Source organism: Vicugna pacos, chromosome 5 (assembly GCF_048564905.1).
Source record: "Vicugna pacos chromosome 5, VicPac4, whole genome shotgun sequence".
Classification (NCBI taxonomy): Eukaryota; Metazoa; Chordata; class Mammalia; order Artiodactyla; family Camelidae; genus Vicugna; species Vicugna pacos.
The window spans coordinates 89,678,912-89,700,810 of record NC_132991.1 but is presented as its reverse complement, the minus strand read 5'-3'; the positions used below and the strand labels follow the sequence as shown (position 1 = coordinate 89,700,810).

At 35.2% G+C, this 21,899-nt stretch overlaps 1 protein-coding gene across 3 annotated transcripts in view; it reads right to left on the bottom strand.

The window, feature by feature from the left end:
• Positions 1–20,996, bottom strand: part of DIS3L2 (DIS3 like 3'-5' exoribonuclease 2) — a 315,313-nt gene extending 294,317 nt beyond the window's left edge. Inside the window, exon 1 of one of the 3 annotated variants that reach the window (XM_006207888.3) lies at positions 20,835–20,996. The gene's annotated coding sequence lies outside the window, so the exon portion shown is untranslated. Of the gene's footprint in view, positions 1–1,606; positions 2,225–20,834 lie in introns of those variants that run through there. The other 2 variants (XM_072961849.1, XM_072961847.1) reach the window with 2 other exon arrangements.
• Positions 20,997–21,899: the final 903 nt, after the last annotated feature.

Genomic DNA, 21,899 nt, shown 5'->3' with positions numbered 1-21,899 from the left:
AAGGCTCATATGAATGGTCCCTCCCGAGTGATGGCAAGAAACTTTTGTCCCAGGTGACCAGTTCCAAAGGAACCAGGAGTGGGTCACTAATCCAACAATCTATGATCTGTATAATGATGTGTCAGAAACTTCTATTTCTGGTAACACAGTGGAGCCAATATTCTGAAAAACCTTCTGATACCAAATTACCACAACTGATGAACAAAATATTATCAACCTGAGAACACAGTGGGCTCTTAAGAGAAAAAAAATCTCCAGAAGCTAAAAATCAAGTGAGAGCTAGAAACCAGAATACATAGAAGCTGAGGCTACAGGGACCCTGGGAGCAACATCCTGGTGTCAGTATCGAAGAGACTTATAGTTTCAAGTGGCAGGACAGATAAAGCTAAAGCCCTGACCATATGAAATGTAGACAAGTGGAGATCAGCCCCACTGCAAAAAAACCAAGACCTTTGAGGAGCAACCAACTCAGTGAAAATGTAGACTAGGAAAAAGATATACCTACTGATGAAGAAAAGCAATCAAGAAACGTGTCTGTTTTGACCTGGGCTCCAAATGCGGGCAAAGGAGAGTTCCCCCAGAAGATTCATAAACACAGACCTGCACTCATGCAGTGCAGTCACGCTAACCCAAATCATACACACTAACTTAAAGTGACCCTAGGTTGGTAGTGTCCCAGGATGCTGGCTGAATAGAAAAAAACCAGAACTCAGAGCTCTCAGAACTATTCACTTCAGAATATTCCCACAGTCAAAGCCTGGCAATTGCTTACAAAACATATGAGGAAGACAGCCATCATAATTGAGACTCACACACACACAAATAAAAACATGGTGCAAAGTAATTTTGGGTCATAAAAATGACAAACACAATTATGTTAAAACTATAATGTGCATAAAGAAAGAAAAGAAAAAATAAAAACAGTGAAAGCAGCTTACAAAAAGACACTAAACAGAACTTTCAGAAGTAAAAAGTCACTAATGTTGGTGGGTAATTTTATAGGTAAATAAAATACTAGACTTTTTTTTCCTCTTGAGTTTTTAAAATTACATTAAATGGTTAAAAGCAGTATATTGTCTGATGTGCTTCTCAATGTATGTAAAGGAGATATTTAAGACAATTAATTAGAAAGTAGGGAGGATAAAGGGGCCTAAATGTGGTAAGTTTCCTACATTTCATCTGAAGCGGTAAGATATTAGTACTAACAGATGATAACATAGCAGGGATGTCAATTCTACCCAAATGGATATTGAAATTCAACATAATTCCTGTCAGAATCGCAAGATTTCTTGTAGATATAGACAAGCTTATCTAAAATGTATACAGAAATGCAAAGTAACTAGAATAACCAAAATAATAAGAAAAAAAGAATAAATTTGGAGAAATACACTGCCCAATTTTAAGCTTTAAAGAAATCAAGCCAGTGTGATATTTTCACAGGGTCAGACATACAGACTAATGGAGTAACTTAGAGAAACCCAGAAATAGACACACAAATATGCTCAACTGATTTTTGACAGAGATGCAAAAGCACCTCAAGGGAGGAAAGATAGCCTTTTCAACAAATGGTGCTAAAGCAACTGGACATCAATAGACAAAAACAAACCTGATTTCCACAGTAGCTGCACCAAACTGCATTCCCACCAGCAGTGTGATAGGGTTCCCTTTTCTCCACAGCCTCTCCAGTATGTCATTTGTGGATTTTTGAATGATGGCCATTCTGACTGGTGTGAGATGATACTTCATTGCAGTTTTGATTTGCATTTCTCTGATAATTAGTGATATTGAGCATTTTTTCTTGTGCCTATTGATCATTTGTATTTCTTCCATGGAAAATTGCCTGTTTAGGTCTTCTGCCCATTTTTGGATTGGGTTGTTTGTTTTTTTTCTTATTAAGTCGTATGAGCTCCTTATATATTCTGGAGATCAAGCCTTTGTTGGTTTCATCGTTTGCAAAAATTTTCTCCCATTCAGTATGGAGATTCCTTCAAAAAGACACCTGCACCCCAATGTTCATAGCAGCACTATTTACTATAGCCAAGACATGGAAACAGATGTCCACCAACAGATGACTGGATAAAGAAGATGTGGTACGTTTATACAATGGAATATTATTCATCCATAAAAAGTGACAACATAATGTTATTTGCAGCAACATGGATGTCCCTGGAGAATGTCATTCTAAGTGAAGTAAGCCAGAAAGAGAAAGAAAAATACCATATAAGATCACTCATATGTGGAATCTGGAAAAAAAAAAAACAGAAACAGGCTAATAGACATACAATACAAACTTGTGGTTGCCAAGGGGGTGGGGGGTAGGGACAGACTGGGATTTCAAAATTTGTAGATACTGACAGGCATATGCAGAATAGATAAACAAGATTATACTGTATAGAACAGGGACGTATATACAAGATCTTGTGGTAGCTCACAGTGAAAAAAACAATATGATAACGAATACATGCATGTTCACGTATAACTGAAAAATCGTGCTCTACACTGGAATTTGACACAACATTGTAAAATGACTATAACTAAAAAAAAAAAGTTAAAAAAAAACCTGACCTAAACCTCACATCTTGTACAAAAATTAACTCCAAATTAATTTAGACTCTATAACACCAAAAGTATCATCCATAAAGAAAAAAAATGAATAAACTGTTATTCTTTTTTCATTTCAAGGACCTGAATGATAGTTGAATGATAATTTAAGAAATTTTTCTCAACATGTTGAACATTAGAGCTCTTCTCAGAAGACTAAAAAGAGTAATTAGAATTGAAGCTCTCTGTTTTATCCTTAAGCAGTAAAATGGATAGGTAGAAGGGACTTACATATATTATTTCAATTTAATGAAAGACATTGGCTAGACACCATTCACCTACAACCTATCATCTTAGTGTCTTCATGAAAAGCTCTAGGGAGTTAAATTTGAGTTTTAGACACTCGGGGCTAATTCTGGGACTGCTGGCATCAATCAAGGGTTACTGATAAAGAAAAAGGGATATTTTATATATTATGACAAGGCTGATACCATATCATCTTAAGTTCCAGCTCTCAATGCTTCTCTAACTTGTAAAGTCTTGTAACTCTTAGTGGAATTTAGGTTTATATAGTTTTAGCCTAAGTTTAAAACCCATTACACTAGAAAATGTAATTAAGAGACTTAGATTATGAAATATTTTATTTCCTTCTGCAATCCCAAAGACTAGTAAAGTGCCTGCTAAATAATAGGTCAATAAAGTTTGTGAAATGATCACTTTCTAAGGAAAAATGAAATTCTGAAATTTAAGAAACTGAAATAATAAAACTCATTGAAATTCTGTCACCTTCACCCATCTGCCACAATCAATCAAACCCCATCATTTTCACTCTGTGTTCTGCAATATGTGAGAGTCTCTCTGTCATTGTTCTAGTGTTTTGACAATGCCTGAGTTGAGGCTAAATGTGGCAGTCACCAGAGAACAAACAGTAATTGAAATCATAACCACAAAGGAGATCAGCCTAGGAAGAGAGTATGGACTAAAAAGAGAAATAGCCTAGGATTGAGACTTGAAGAGCCTCAAAGTTCAACAGCCAGGAGAAGAAAATCAAAATTTCAAAGACAGAAAAGAATGCTCTCCTCAAAGGAGCAATAAGAGAAAACCTGGGGGAGTATGATGTCAAGGAAATCAAGCTTTCAAGAGGGTAGTGGGCAATAAAATCATATATGCTAAGAAAAGTGAAATAAAGAATTAATTTAATTTAGTAGTATGGATGTCAAAGGGAGCTTGTTGAGAGCTGTTCTGGTGAAGCAATATGAATAACAACCAAAGAGAAACAAGGTGAGGAACTAAATGGGCAGGGGGGATGTGGAACTGATGAGTTGACTCTTTTGTGAAGTATGGCTGTGAAGAGGAAGAGGTGAAATCAAAAGATTTTCCAGACATACAAATGATCAAAAAGCACATGAAAAAATGCTCAATATCACTAATTATCAGAGAAATGCAAATCAAAACTACAATGAGGTATCACCTCACACCAGTCAGAATGGCCGTCATTCAAAAATCCAAAAATGACAAATGCTGGAGAGGCTGTGGAGAAAGGGGAACCCTCCTACACTGCTGGTGGGAATGCAGTTTGGTGCAGCCACTATGGAAAACAGTGTGGAGATTCCTCAAAAGACTAGGAATAGACTTACCATATGACCCAGGAATCCCACTCCTGGGCTTGTATCCAGAAGGAAATCTACTTCAGGATGATACCTGTACCCCAATGTTCATAGCAGCACTATTTACAATAGCCAAAACATGGAAACAGCCTAAATGTCCATCAACAGGTGACTGGATAAAGAAGATGTGGTATATTTATACAATGGAATACTACTCAGCCATAAAAACCGACAACATAATGCCATCTGCAGCAACATGGATGCTCCTAGAGAATGTCATTCTAAGTGAAGTAAGCCAGAAAGAGAAAGAAAAATACCATATGAGATCATTCATATGTGGAATCTAAAAAACAAAAACAAAAACAAATAAACAAACAAAAACAAAGCGTAAATACAGGACAGAAATAGACTCACAGACAGAAAATACAGACTTGTGGTTGCCAGGGGGTAGAGGGTGGGAAGGGATAGACTGGGATTTCAAAATTGTAGAATAGATAAACAAGATTACACTGTATAGCACAGGGAAATATATACAAAATGTTATGATAACTCACAGAGAAAAAAAATGTGACAATGAGTGTGTATATGTCCATGAATGACTGAAAAATTGTGCTGAATACTGGAATTTGACACAACATTGTAAAGTGATTATAAATCAATAAAAAATGTTGAAAAAAACAAAAAAAAAGATTTTCCATTTATCGTTGCTGTCACTATTACTTTCATTAAAGGGGAAACTTGTTAAAAATACTAGGAAGAAAGAGTTGAAAAGGTGGGGCCCAAGGTAAATGATAGTTTCTGTGAGGAGAGAAGGGGGGATAGGGATGGGTACTCCCCCAATATGTCCTGTGCTCAAGTTCACACAATTCACTCACCCTCCACTCCAACCTCACTCTTAAAATTGTACCTATTAAAGAACAGCTCAAATTCCATACCTTCCTCCCTCTACGAACCTCACCTAACTTCTCTATCTTTGGGGATCACATCTCTGCAATGCCAGTGTGTGCTGTTTTCCACATGTATTTAACCACAAAATCCTTTACAGCAGGTTCTACATAATGTACACTCGGAAATGAACATTTTCCTTCCTGTCCAGCTGTCCCACTCATGTCCTAGCCCCTCAATAAAGCCTTTCCCAATCATACCAGAACAAGTAATACCTTTGTAAAGTTCTGACAGCATGACAAGTATTCAAGACCCTAGAATGTAAGCTCCAAGAGCGTGGGGCCTTGTCTGTCTGGTTTACCATTGTATTCCAGTGCCTAGTAGGGCTGACACATAGCAGGCACCCAGGAAATGTTCACTGAATGAAGTAATTAAAAGAGATGCCCTTAGCCAATATATTATAATAACTATAAATAGAGCAGAACCTTTAAAAACTGAATCACTATGTTGTACACCTGAAATGTATATAATATTGCACATCAACCATACCTCAAAAAATAAAAAAGATGCCCTGTTACTGAACAACTATAAGTTATTGAAGAGCAGGAACTATATTTTATGCCTATTTCTACAAGCAGGTGAAGTAGACACTGAACAAATGTTCTTGATAACATGATAACAATTTATTGCGGCCTAATGTCACAGTGGGAATTAAAAAGCCAGTTTGGCAACAAGCTCTGACACTGATGAAAAAGAACAAAAAGCCTATTGATGCTTCTCAACTCTAATTTTTAAAGGTAATTATAATAGTTGTCTTCAAAATACTAAAACATTTCCACATATTCCAGAATTTAAGAAAACTCTTAAAGATAACTGAACTGCTTATGAAATTCTTTTATAAATTCATATAATACTCTAGAATCTCAGTGCCTATTATAAGATTTATCTGAATTCTAGAGTTTTAATGTTTTCACAAGTTGATAATACATTAGTCAGAGCCTCTCACATCAGCCCCCATTTCAAAGTAGAGCCGCTCTAAACCACTATCAGCCAAATCCGTTTCCTCCAGGTAGATATGCTATACAATGCATCGTACACGAAAGCCAAGACAGTTTCTCACTCCTTTGCAGAAGTACTTCTGCTAAGTTCCAGGTCTTCCAGGATAACAAGGAATATCCTCAGTTAAGGAGCAATGATGGAGGGAGGGTATAGCTCAGTGCTAAGGTAAGGGTTCAATTCCCAGGACTTCCATTAAACAAACAAACAAACAAACAAACCTAGTTATCTATCCCCCCAAAAGAAGTTAAAATAAAGAAAGAAATTTACTTATTTAAAAAAAGATTTTAAAAAAGAAGCAAAGATAGAAAAAATAGAGTATTTTCATAATTCTTAAAGAGCATGGAACCTATTATATTAGAGAAGGAAAGAATGTCATATACATTTTTTAAAAAGGAAGAATTTCTTTTACCTATACTTTTTATATAAATTCAAATGTCTTGTTACATTTTTATTCCAGAAACAGCAAGGAATTAAATTCGCAAGTGAAATGTCATGGCACTGACCTACAGATGAAGGATGACAACCCAACAGCTTAAAAATGCCAACAGTCTAGCAACTCTTTAAGAGTTTAAGAGTTCTTTAAGAGAACCATCTCTTTAATCATCTTTGCCTCTCAAAGTGTAACAAATGAAACCTCTACTTAAACACATCACAGTCATAAAGACAATTCTCTTTAGAAGGCAGGATTACTAAGGATTCTCACTTTAAAGACATATATTTTAGTAATGTCTGATTTTTTTTGTTTCTTAAAGAGTATGAATTACTTTTGTCAAACAGCATTTTATATACATATATAGGTACACATATATGTTTAATTCTATTCACTAACAATAAAAAGGGTCCATTTAGACTTATCAATAAAAAATAATTATGCTTTTTCATAAATCAAGTTGGTTCAATTGTTTAAGAGGTTTTCAATATTTACAGATAATATGATTTCTATCTAGAAAATCTCAAAGCATATACTTACAAATTATTAAGATTAAGATTAACGATTTCAGCAAGAATGACAGAAAGGGCAGATTCAAAATCAACAAATAAATTATCAATAACATTCTTATATGCCCACAATAATCAATTTGAAAATGTGACGGGAAAAAAGATCAATTCTAAGTAATAACTAAAAACACAAAATGTCTGGGAATAAAATTAATAAGACTAATAATTTAAATTTTAAAATTAAGTTTTAAAATTTAATAAGACTAATTTAAATTTTAAAATTATTTTTAAAATTATGAAAGACCTAAACAAATAAAATAACCCTGTTCTTTGCCAGAAAGACTCAATATTATAAAGCTGTTGGTTGCAAATTAGTTGAAGTCAATGTAATCACAATTAAATCCCAATCACAATTTTATAGAAACTGACAAGCTCATCTTAAAAATCAAATGGAAGGAAAAAAATGGATGGGCAAAGGATGTGAATAGACACTTTTCCAAAGAAGATATATTAATGGCCAAGAAATTCATGAAAAGATGCCAAACATCATCAGCCATCAAGGAAATGCAAATCAAAATCACAAGGTTCCACTCATAGTGAATAGGATATCTACACCAAAACAAAACCCAGAAAATAACCAGTATTGGCAAGGATGTAGAGAAACTGGAACCCTCATACACTGCTGTTGGAAATGTAAAATGGTTCAACTACTGTACAAAACAATCTGGCAGCTCCTCAAAGAGTTAAACATAGAATTACCATACAACCCAGCAATTCCACTTCTAGGTGTATACCCGAAAGAGTTGAAAATAGTTTACTCAAATAAGTAACTATACACACATTTTCACATCAGCACTACTCACAATAGCCAAAAGGTTGAAACAACTCAAAGGTCCATAACAGATAAATGGATACACTGTGGCATATAAACATAATACAATATTATTCAGCCACAAAAGGAATGAATACATGCTACAACATGGAAGAACCTCAGAAACGTTACACTAAGTGAAAGAAGCCAGACAGACACAGGTCACATATGATTCCATGTATATGAAATATCCAGAATAGGTAAACCCATAGAGACAGGACACAGACTGGTAACTAGCAGAAGCTAGGGAAAGGGAAGAATAGGGAGCAACTACTTAATGGGTACAGAATTTTCTTTTGGGATGATGAAAATGTTTTGGAACTAGATAGAGGTGATGTTTGTACAACACTGTGAATGTACTAAACGACAGAGTCCCTTTAAAATGGTTAATTTTATGTTATGTGAATTTTGCATCAGTAAAAAATTAAGTCAAATGGAAGAGAAAATGTACATAATAGATGAAAAATATCTGCAAAGGAAGAGTAACAAGAAAAGATTTGCTCTCTCAGATTGAAAAACATACTATGAAGTAATAGTAATTAAAAGAGTATGATATTTAGTTGAAATAGACAAAAACATCACTAGAAGGAAACAAGAGTAAAAATGACCTTTGGGAAATTATAAAAAAGGTATTTCAAATCAGTGAGGGGAAGACAACTCAAATGATAACAGGACAACTAGGTACCTGTTTAGAGAAAAGTGATGTTAGATCTTTAATACTATCAATAAAAAACAGACTGCAGTTGGCTCAAAGTGTTAAATGTTGGAAGTAAAACTATAAATATATTAAAAGAAAATATAGAGTAAAAACTGATCAAAATCTAAGGGTAAAGAAAGCCTTCTGAGTTAAGACATAAAACAGAAATCATAAAGAGACTCAAATTTTCAAAATTAAAAACTTCTGTAAACCAAAAGAAACTGTGAAGACAAAACAACAGTCTGGAAGAAAATATCTACAACATATAAGACTTCAAAGATTTATATACCAAATATGTAAAGACCTACAATCAATATGAAAGAAGCAACCCAATTAAAACAAAAACTAAAAACAGACAAAAGATAAGAATGGTCACAAAAAGAAATATTCAAATTTAATTGGTCAGTGTTTGGCCCAGGCTTGGGTATTATTCTTAAATCTCCCTAGATTATTTTTCTGTGCAATCAGGGTAAAGGATCACCCAGCTACCTATATGGGGAATGAGAAGTAACCAGACTGCCCAAGGTGAAGTATAAGGAGAAAGACAGGAAAAATAAACCATCACTTTAAAGGGCTCCTGCCCACTCACAAGGGAAGGGCCTGAGAGTGCATTAAATGTCTTAAAGGAGATTGGTTTATTTTTATCTAGTCAGAGAATATTACCATTTTTTATTTCTACAAGGTAAAACACATGAATCATATTCTTTTTTTTTTAATTGAAGTATAGTTGATTTTAAATGTTGTGTTAGTTTCTGGTGTACAGGAAAGTGATTCAGTTATATACATATATATTCTTTTTCAGATTCTTTTACATTACAGTTTATTACAAGATACTGAATATAGTTCCCTCTGCTATACAGTAGGACCTAGCTGTTTATGTATTTTATATATAGTAGTTTGTATCTGCTAATTCTAAACTCCTAATTTATCCCTCCTCTCCCTCCTCCCCCACCTTTCCCCTTTGGTAACCATAAATTTGTTTTCTATGTCTGAGAGTCCGTTTCTGTTTTGTAAATAAGTTTATTTGTATCATTTTTTAGATGAATCATATTCTTTAAAGACTAATGAGGAAAACTATTAAGAAATAAATTTATATTCCTAAGTGCAAGCAGCCCAGGATTAAATACTTGCAAAATATGACCAAAGCAGACATATATAACATTATACAGATAAGCAAACCACTGAAAAATACCTGCTTTGTGATTTTATTTTATAAATTTCAAAAACATGCAAAATTAAACAATAGGTTAAGGATACAAACTGGTTCAAGTATAAAGAAAATACAAAACTCAGATTACTTCTGAAACGGGAAGGAAGAAGTGGGATTAAGAATAGGAACACAGAGATCTTCAATTTTTTCTTAAAACTAAGTGGTTAGATACATGGGAATTCACTGTCCTATTATTCTGTATACCTTACATATATTTTGCATACATTACTTTGTAACTTCTCAGTATTTAATAAAAGATCACAATTTACAAACAAACAGGACTGGAGGGGAGAAAATAGCTCAGTGGTAGGAGCACATGCTTAGCATGTAATGAGGTCCTGGGTTCAATCCCCAGTAGCTCCATTAAAAATTAGTTAATTAATGAACCTAATTACCTCCACCCCCCAAAAAATTAAAATAAAATAAAAACAAAAAGGACTGTATAGAAATGCATGTAAGTACATACATAATCTTTTAATTCTAGATTCAATCTTTGCCACTGAAAATCAACTTGGTTCTGTGGTGTCTTTCTAACTGGTCACCTGTTAGGAGTTAGCAAATGCTTGATTTTCATCTTTTCTTCCCAAGTTGCACTAACAAGAAAATTCATGGGGGTACAGAGGGTTTACAGCAAAGAGTAATGTGCTCTTTGATCAAACTCACATTGAGAACCACTAGCAATCATTTCAGGGAGCTTTAGCAAAGAGGGCATTTGCCAGAAATCAAGAATAAAAAGTTTTGCATAAGATAATTAAAAGCATTGCAAGAAGAATGATGTGAAATCTTACTTGAATAGTAAGATTTTTCCCATTAATTATTTTCTAACTGACTGAAATTCAATGAAACCCTGGATGAAACCTCAGCTGTCAATTCCTTTGAGATACAAAGATCAGAGTGAGTCCAGTTGAGCACTTAAAGTGTCAGGGCCAACTGTGTATATGGTGGGTCGTCGTGAGTTCAAGGACAGTGCCACGTGTACTCCTTCCTACCAGCCAGAAGTAAAAAAGTCCCAGAGAAACAGGCATGGGCTCTGCCCACAACACTGTTATTCTTTTCATTAGAACAATACAAGATTACACAATGACCTTTAAGCTGAAGTAGGATTCTGGATGCCTGAGAAAGTGGGATAGTCTTAGGATATGGTAAGCTGACCGCTGAGACAATGAATTAACATAAAGTATGCTGACTTCTTTGGAAGGAATTTCATAACCACAAGATTTAAGACTACTTAAACAATAAGCAATGTAATCAAAGGCCCTAATAAAGTAAAACTAAAGGTGCTATAGTAAGAAAAATGCTATTCATCAATCAATAAACCTATAAATTAATTATGTACAAGACTGTAGTAATTAATAAAGGAAATGCTGAAAGACTCCACACTTGTGTTAGAAGCATGATATATTAAAAAGCTGTGTTAAAGCTAGACATCAGAAATACTCCACAATTCAGTCTAACCTCCCTAGTCGTCTGCTTTCCATATTCACACCCAATTCAGCAAAACACATGCCCCACTCTTTCAATCCCATACACTGCAATATATGCTTCTCCCCTCTTCAAATGCTTCCACCTCCTTAGAGCAATGTGCAAAATCTTACCTGTCCTTAAAGGCTCATTCCAAATGCTTCCTGCATCTTTGGAAGTCATTTATAACCTACACACTCCCTTATGATCTTTCAGAATTCTCTATTATGGTGGCTTCTTTACTTTTACTTCTATTTTAGTTATACACTTATCCCTCGTACAGAAGCAGGAGTACTGGAAAGAACAGAAGTTGTGAAAAACCTAGATTTTAATCTGAATATTAACTGTCTGAACTTGACCAAACCAAACTACCTAGCTTTCTTAAGCCTGTTTCCAAATGTACAAAATAGAGAAATTATTATGTATCTTGCATTATTTCTTTAATAAATAGGGTGTATTGTGTAGTGTGTGTCTGTTTATTAGAGGAAGAGATGGGCAGAGAGACAAAGAGAGAAAGAAAGAGAAAATATAGAAATATACAGGAATAATTTAAAAAGGACAGAAAAGTAGTAATTAGAATTGTATCCCATGTGTTTAAAAAGTTAGAGGAGAAACTAAAAAGGTTAAGTGACACTAAAGACATAAAAAGGATCCAAGTCAGAACTCTAGATATAAAAACTATGATGCCCAAGATGAAAAACATGCTGGATGGGATTAACAGCATATTAGACACTGCTGAGGGAAAAGTTAGTAAATTTGAAGATAAAGCAATTGGAATTATCCAAAATGAGAAACAGAAAGAAAAATAAAAGAAAAAAATGAACAGAGGGCACCAGTGAGCTATCGGACTTTAAGCAACCTAATATATATGTAATTGAAATCAGCTGGGGATGGGGACACCAAGAAAGGTGGAGAAAGAAAAATATTTGAAGAAATAACAGCTGAAATTTTTCCAAATTTGATGAAAACTATAAAACCACACTTCAGGAAGATCAATGACACAAATCACAAGAAACATAAAGAAAACTACATGACACATCATAATCAATTTGGTTAAAACTAGTTTAAAGGGAAAAATCGTAAAAGCAGCAGAGAAAAAAAGACACATTAAGCACAAGAAACAGACATGAAGATGTCAGATTTCTTGTCTGAAGAAAGCAAGATAGAAGACAGTGAACCAAAATCCTAATAATACTGATAGGCAAAAAAAAAGTTGGTTTAGAATTCTTTATGCAACAAATATATCTTTCAAAAACAAAGGCAAAATAAACAAGGTCCAACTATATAGCAAAGGGAAATATATTCAATATCTTGTAATAGCCTATAATGAAAAAGAATATGAAAAGTAATATATATGTATAGCTGAATCACTATGCTATACACCAGAAACTAACACAACACTGTAACTCAACTATACTTCAATTTTTTTAAAAGGCAAAATACAAACTTTTTCAGACATGCGAAAGCAGAAATAATCATCACTAGCAAATCTACATGACAGAAACACTAAAAGAAGTCCTTAAAGCAGAAAGAAAATGAAAACAGATGCAAATCTGGATCTATACACAGGAATAAAGAGAACTAGAAAAGGTAGCTACATCTGGGAGTTTGAAATTTGTAGATACTGACAGGCATATGTAGAATAGATAAACAAGATTATATTGTATAGCACAGGGAATATATATAAGATCTTGTGGCAGCTCACAGCAAAAAGGAATGTGACAATGAATACATGTATGTTCACGTATAACTGAAAAATTGTGCTCTACACTGGAAATTGGCACAACATTGTAAACTGACTATAACTCAATTTTTAAAAATGTTAAAAAAAAAAAAGAAAGAAAAGGTAACTACATGAGTAAAAAATCTTTATTCTTAAAATGGAAGTCTCTTTAAAAAATAATAGATCATAAATAATAACAACAACATATACTGGAATTGATCACATATGTAGAAGTAAAAAATATGACAAGAGCACAAAGGTCAGGAAGAAAAATTAAAAGATACTGTTAAAAGGTTTTTATACATGAAGTGGTATAATATCCTTGAAAGTAAACTGTGATAAGTTTAACATGTATATATAAACCCTAAAGTAACCACTAAAAAAATGAATAGTTATAATAAGCCAACAAAGGAAGCAAACAATTTTAGAAAAAACAAAATTAATCTGAAAGAAGTCAAACAAAGAATAGATGGGACAAAAAAATGGCAAGATGAAAGATTCAAACTTAACCATATCAATAATCACATTAAATGTAAATGGTCTAAATACCCCAATTAACAGACTGTCAGACTACTTAAAAAGCAACACCCAACAATATGCTGCATACAAAAACACATTTCAAATATAAGACACAAATAAGTTAAAAGTAAATGTAGAGAAAAGATATACTATGCTAATACTAACAAAGGGAAAGCTGGATTGGCTTCATTAGTATCAGACAATGCAGGTTTCAAAGCAAATTACCATGGCTAAAGATTATTTCATAACATTAAAGGGGTTAATTCATCAAGAGCAAACAACAATTCTAAAAGTGTATGTACCTAATAACAGAGTTTCAAACTTCATGATGCAAAAACTAATAGAAGATTGGTCTATAAATCCACAATCATAGCCAGAGATTTCACTCTCTCTCTCAATTATTAAAGGAATCAGTAGATAGAAAATCAGTAAGGATACAGAAGACATAGCAATATTAATCAACTAGACCTAACTGACATTTATAAAACATTCCAACAAAAAACAGCACAAGACACATTCTTTCCAAGGGCATAAAGGATATTTACCAAGATATATGTAATATTCTGGGCCATAAAATAAGTATCAATTTAAAAGATCTCAAATTAAATAAAGTATGTTCTCTGAATACAACAGATTTAAATTAAAATTGAAATATATATATATGTATATGTATAACTGAACCACTTTGCTGAACACCTGAAACTAACATTGTAAATCAACTACATTTCAATAAAAAAAATTCAAATAAAATAAAATCAGTAACAAAAAGATATCTGGAAAATCTCTGAATATTAAAAAAATAAATAATGTATATCAAAGAAGAAATCAAAAGGAAATTTAAATTATTTTGAACTGAAAGAAAATGAAAAGGCAACATACCAAAATTTGTGGAATGCAGCTAAAGCAGAGTTGGAGGGACACTTATAGCACTAAATGGCTGTATTAGAAAAGAAGGGTCTCAAATCAATGACCTCAGGTTCTACCACAAGAAATTAGAAAAAGACAAACAAATGAAATACAAAGTAAGCAGAAATAACAAAAATTAGAGTGGAAATCAATGAAATACAACACAGAAAAACAATAGATAAACTCAATGAAGCCAAATGTGGTACTTTGAAAAGATAAGTAATATCAATAAATTTCTGGTCAGCCTGATCAAGAAAAGAGAAGACTCAAATTATGACTATCAGAATGAAGTGATATCACTACAGAGTCTATAAATTTTAAAAAGACAATAATGGAATTGTATGAGCAACACTGTATCAATAAAGTCAACAATTTAGATTAAATGAATAAATTCCTTGAAAGATACAAACTACTAATGCTCACTCAAGAAGATATAGATAACATAATAGCCTTTTATCTATTACAGAAATTGAATTTGTAGTTAATACCCTCCTATAAAGAAAACTCCAGACCAGAAGGGCTTACTTATAAATTCTACAAAACATTAAGGAAGAAATACCAACTGTATACAAACTATTCTAGAAAATTAAAGGAAAGGGAATACTCCCCAACTCATTCAAGATTGCCAGCATTACTTCGATACATTAAAAAAAAAAGATATTACAAGAAAAAAAATCCCAAACCAGTAACTGTCATAATCGTAAATGGAAAAATAAAATTTCAAGAATAAACTCCATATATAAAAATAATAATACATCAGAGCCAAGTAGGGTTTATCTAGAGAATGCAAAGTTAGCACTAATATTTGAAAATCAATATAAATGGCCACATTAACAAATTAAAAATTAAAAATATATGATCATCTCAGTAGACTCAGAAAAAGCATTTGATAAAATTCAACATTCATTTCTAATTTAAAAAAAATCTCTCAGCAATTAAGAATAGAAGGAAACTTCTTCACTAACAAAGAATATATACAAAAAGCCTACAGCTGTCATCATACTGAATGGTAAAAGACTGAATGCTTTCTTCCCAAGATCAGAATAAGACAAGTATGTCTACTCCCACTTTTATTTAACATTGCATTGGGAATTGTATCTAGTACAATAAGAATAAATAAAAAAAATAAAAGATTAGAAAGGAAGAAGTAAAATTGTCTCTATTCATAGATGACATAATCTTTATGTAGAAAATCCAATAAAATGTATTTTTAAAACACTAGAATACATAGCACAGTCAGGATGACAGAGAAGATCAATGTACAAAAATCAATCATATTTCTGGTAAACAAGCAACAGTCAAAATATAAATTTTTTAAAATCCATTGTTTCAATGGCATCAAAAATACAAAATACATAGGGATGATTATGACAAAAGATGTACAAGACATGCACAACTAAAACTACAAAGTAGTGCTGAAGGAAAGTAAAGGAAACCTAAATGTTCATGGGTTGGAAGACTCAACACTGTTAAGGTGGCAATTCTCCCCAAATTATCTATACAGTCAATACAATTCCAATCAAATTCTCAGGCAGACTTTTTGGAAAAGCTGGCAAGCTGATTCTAAAATTAATATAGAAATGAAAAAGACCTCAAAGAGCCAAAACCTGGAAAAAGACCAATAAAGCTGAAGGACTTACACTTCCTGACTTCAAGTTTTATTACAAAATCACAGTAATCAAATCAGTATAGTACTGGCATCAAGACAGACAAATAGATCAATGGAACAGAAAAGAAAGTCCAGAAATAGAACCACAAATATATAGATTTTTGACCTAGGTATAACTTAGGTACAAGGCAATTTGGTGAAGGAATATAGTCTTTTCAACAAATAGTTCTAGAACAAATGGATTCCACATTTTTTAAAATGAGCTTTAATTCACACCTTGCACTATATATAAAAATTAACTCAAGGTAGATCATAGACCTAAAAGTAAAACTTAAAACTAAAACTTCTAGAACATAGGAGAATACCATTGTGGTATTAACTTTGGCAAAGATTTTTTAAATAAAGAAAAGCACAACCCATCAAAAAAAATTATAAATTGGACTGTCAAAATTAAGAACTGCTCTTCAAAAGACATCATTAAGAGAATAAAAAGAGACTAGGAGAAAATATTTGTAAATCCTATGTCTGAAAAAGGACTCACAACCAGAATACATAGAGAACTACGAAAATTCAGTGATAAGAAAACACACCCAATTAAAAATGGACAAGAGATTTGAACAGACATTTCACATTTCAAGAAGTTATATGGATAGCAACTAAGGTCCCACAGAAACTCCTCAGATAAAACAAAAAACTTTTTGAAGGTTAAAATAAAAGGACACTCTAAAAACTGGATTCTATAAGGCTGGTCATACAACATTACAGGGACCCAAAGTCTGGGATAGATGGGGAAACTGCAAATAAAAATTTACAAACCTTCCTCACACAAGAAAATGCTTTGTTACACTTTTTTGGTACTTAAAAATATTAATCCATCTCAAAACATTTCCAGTCCAAAAATCAACTGATCCATAGGCATTCTGAGATGAGCATGGTAAAATGTGGTGCAAATATGATTCTTTAAAACCATTTACAAGAAAAAAAAAACTTCACAAATAAGCATAAACCTCTGCCTTAAAATAAATCAGCTATCTTAGAAAGTTTAATGTGTTTTTTTTCATTTCTGATGGCTTTTTCATTAGAATATGCAGAGGAACCAAAGTATGCGTGCCATGGGCAAATACACGTGATAAAGAGAGGGAAAAAATGAGAGATTCTCAACTCTGATTGCAAAGGTGAAAGACTTATTCAACTGCAGAAAGACTGATGTAAAATTTGGTTAATATAATGAAGGATCTGAAATTAATGAAGTTCAAAATTTTATGTAGGGCCACCTTTTAGGCAAGTCCTGAGGACAATCAATTAATCAACAAATATTTCCCAGGCATCTAATATGCCTCAGAATATTGGAATGGGGATATGGAAATCAGTTTCTGTGCCTCAGTAGTACTTCTGGTCTAACTAAAGAATAAATCACAAAATCACAACGTGTAAGCAGGCTGAAACAGAACAGGCACCCATCCAGTAGTTGAAAGATCAAAGCTCTAGTCCCAACTCTGCCCCAACTCATTAGATGTCTGTCCTTGATCAAGTCACTGAAACTTCTATAGGACTCTACTTTCTCACCCAGAATAAGACAGGATGATTTCTAAGGCCTCTTCCACTCTGGATCTATTAATCCAAGTTGAAACACAAGGGAGAGGAACTGCACCTTAAAGAACTGGTAGGATCTGAACTGACTGATGGGAGAAGGAATACTGCACAGAAGGAGTATGAAGATACAAATGGACACATCTTATACGATTTTACTTATATGAGATATCTAGAGTAGGCAAAATCATGAAAACAGAAAGTAGAAAAGTGGTTGCCAGGAGTTGGGGGGAAGAAGAAATACAGAGTTGTTCAAAGGGTACAGAGTGTAGTTTCACAAGATGAAAAAGTCCTAGAGATGTTACACAACAATGTAAATACAGTTAACACCTCTGAACTGTACAGGTAAAAATGGTTACGAGGGTAAATTTTGTACTATGTGTTTTTTAAACCACAATTAAAGAAAAACAGTCACAGACATTGTGCCCTAGCAGTCATTCTAATGCAAAAATATTTCAAATCAACTAACTTCTAGTGTCCAATCCTCACCCCCAAAATTCCTTTTCTCCCAATTAAAAATCAAGGAGACATGCCTTGCTAATGAGATATGGAGGTTTCCTCAACTATAAGAAAGCTGAAGGAGTGTGTTGAGAAAATGAAGAAAAAGAAGATAATGCAAACACTAAGTAATGGCAGAATACAGAGCAGGCTATTCATACACAATCTAATTGTGTCATCCTCACCCACAATCTAGCCTAACTCTCTAAGTAAAACTGTATAGAGGCTTCTTTTTACTCTAAAAATAAAGAAAAAGTTTTCAGCCTGCTTCTGTCCCACCTCTCCAAACCCCTCTCACCAGATCCTTCTACACTCTTCCTGATCCATACCTAGAACTGTACCTTAAGTTCCCAGTTTTCTCTATGAACCTTGTCATCTTGTCTTTGCCTTGCTGTTTGCTCTGACTGGAACACTCTTCCTTTTCTGTGCATCCTTGAAATCTCAGTTCAAATGTCACTTCTGTCACTTTCCCAACTCAAGTACTTGTCATGATTGCAGTTTTACATTCGTGTGATTATTTGATAACATGTGCTGAGGACAGGGACCATGTATGCATTCATTCTTCCCCATTTCCAATGCTAAGCACAGTGCCTAGTACCAAATAAGCACTCAAATACTTATTGAATAAGTGAATAAATGGGTACCAAACCTGTAAGAAAGCAATACAACATCGTAAAATGTCACCTTAATAGTTTATGCATCTTCACAAATGAATCTTTGGAGGATACCCAAAGCAATTGAGCCTAAAATCCCCATTCAACTCTTCAAAAAAAAAAAATGTCAATTCAGATGGCTGTATAAATATATCTGGCCTGTCTATGTCTGTAGGCAAATTCTGAGCATCAAAGGCTGATAGTTACACACACACACACCACTCATAGACAAAGCACTACTAGTTGCTGAGTAACCGTTGTTTTTGGTATTTCCTGATATAGTGACTGCTACACAGGAAGCACTCTGAAAGTATCTGTCAAATGAGCAAAGAGCAACATTTCACAAAACTCTTAAGGATATACAAAACAATGACTAACTACTTAAACCGTAGTGTCTTAAATAAAAGTAAGATCTGCTGTAGAAGAAAAGGAAAGAATCTCTAAGTGGCAAAAAGCCCTTCTAGTAGCCTTGTTATTTTAGATTTCAAACACAAAAAATGCTAGCTAGATTTGTACTAAAAAGTGGAAGAAATAGATACTGCAATCAAGTGACCTTAAAGCTTTATATAAAGATTATAAAATGTCACATAGACTATTTCCCAAACCCTTAAGAGTACAAGAATTCCCTGTTCCCTTCAATGCAAATACAAATTGTATCTACACTTTAGAGATATAATCCATAAACGTATTACTGAAAACTCCACCCCATACTGATCTCCCCTCCCTCTGATTTTGCATTTAAATAAATGTTATTTTATAGTTTTCCTAATAATTTAATTTGTGCAGTCTCTCATTTCTTATACATCCTTTCAGATGCATGTAGCACTCTTAAGTGCTTAGTCAGGAGGGAGTATAGCCCAACTGGTAGATCGCATGCTTAGCATGCATGAGGTCCTGGGTTCAATCTCCAGTACCCCCATTAAATAAATAAATTAAATAAAGTAATTACCTACCTCCACCAAAAAAAAAAGTAAATAAATAAATAAAAGATATAAGTTAAAAATTAACTCTTAAGTGCTTAATAAATACTTATTGAACTGAAATAAAATTAGTGTTTTAAATACTGGATTGTGATATATAATCTGCATTTTAGTCCCAAATAATGTCATTCCGCAAAAACTGTTCATATGCCTTAGTTTTAGCTCCATTATCAAGGGGCTAATTATAATGTCGTTATCCAACAGGTTCAAATAAGGCTTAGAGTTTTTCTTAGTCCCACTCCTTCAAATTCAGTTAAGGGAGGTTTTTCAGTACCTTGTGTTTTTAATATAAATTTCAGTTTGTCAAGTTCTGGGAGGAAAAAAGCCAACTAGGATTTTAGTAGCGGTTGTGCCAAACCTGTTTTCAAATGAAAACCAGAGATGTTAACAACACCTGCCCCTACTTTTTCAACGTAGCAAATTTCACTTGCAATTTTTCCCAAACCTACCCAGTTCCAGAGAGAGTTCTTTCTGTAGAAAACTGTAAGACGCAAAATCTAACTTACACAATTCTAAACGTACTAAAAACTGGAGACTTAACTTCCAGGTAAAGGAGCAGTTCAAAATGTCCAATTAAATGGGTCTCCCCGATCAACGATCAAAGCAGATAAAGGACACCACTTCGAAAAGCGAAAAGCAGCAAACGTCAAGTATTACAGTAAAGCGGCTGCTATTCGACAATCCTAAGGCGCCTCATCCCTATCAGCCCAAAACACTTGTAACAGGACCCATGAGAACGCCCCACAGGTGACCCGAACCTCAGGAAGCGTCCTCTCTACAGCAACAGGCCCTGCTTAATTCTGCTTTTCCTCCCGGGCACCATACTGGGCAGGCGGGGTAGGGCGCCAGGAGCGGACCCAGGGAGGCCAGGTGGGCCGGGAGAGGTGGGCGTGGGGTGACCAGAGCGACGCCAGGACCGGGGAGCGAAATGAGAGGCGGAGGGCGCTCGCCTGGGGCGGCCGGCGCAGATGCCGCGCGAACCGCCACAGAGGCTCCGCAGGCCAGACCCCGGGTGGGTCCCGAGAAAGGGTCTAGGTGGGGCACGGGAGGTGGGGGGGGGCGGGTGCGAGGGCGAAGACGCCTCACCGTGGCTCCCGGGTGGCCGGCGCCGCCGCGGTCCCGCAGTTGCTAAGGAGAATGCTCTTCCGGGTCATGGGCGCGGCGATACAAAGAGGAACGGTGGCCGGAATGAGACAAGAATGGAGCGCGGGACGAGCGCGCGGCGGAGGCGGTGGTCGCCAGTAGTTCCGCTGGGGCGGCGGGGCGGCGAAACCGCCTGGTGGAAGGGCGACTCGACATCTCTGGCCTGGCCTCGCAGAGGCGGCTGGCTGTAGCCGGTGGCTCGAGCTGCCCGGTACCGTGCTCCTGAACCCTCTCAGCCCTGGTCCTCAGTGCTGTGCCCCAGGGCTCTCACCCCACCGGTGCCGCCAGCCCCCGGCTTCTAGCTCCGGAAGGTAGCCACGCCAGCCCTCTCCAAAGACAAGATTTTACTCATGCCATGATTTACTCCATGCCCAGTTAGTGAGCACTTCCTCAGGACTAGGTGCAGGGCTGGCCCTAGGATACAGCGGTAGACAACCCAGCCGTGGTCCCTGTCCTCCTGCCGGACAAGCTGGTGAGAGGGCAAGCAGGCAGTACCGTGCTTACTGAGATGCATGAAGTGAAGGAAGTTAGGGGAGCCTGCCCCTAGGGGCCTACACAGACACAGGTGGGGAGAAGCTGATGGTGGAGACTTCCACCAAGTAAAAGGGGCAGGGAAGAGGTTTCAGGAAGAACGTAGGCTCCATTGAAAAGCCCACTAAGTTTCGTGCAGCCTGCCCAAGGAAGTGTATAGAGAATGGTTAAGGATGGAACCTAGAAAATATCAATATTGTAGGTGTGAACAAAGGAAAAGAAACCCCCAAAGAGCGGGCAGAATTCGTTTGAAAGACTGCTGAAGAGACAGCAGGAGAATTTCAGTAAGGAGGTGATCACCAGTGTCAAATGCTTTCAGGATCCAGAGTGCAGTGGTGGCCATAGAAAAGTCAGAATTCAGGAATAGGTTGTCAAAGTTGACAGCGCTTGAATCTGTGTAGTGAAGGAGCCCACCACCATATGCTCCTTAAACAAGAAAAAGAGATACCTTAAATTGTTCTGAATGCTTCAAAGTCT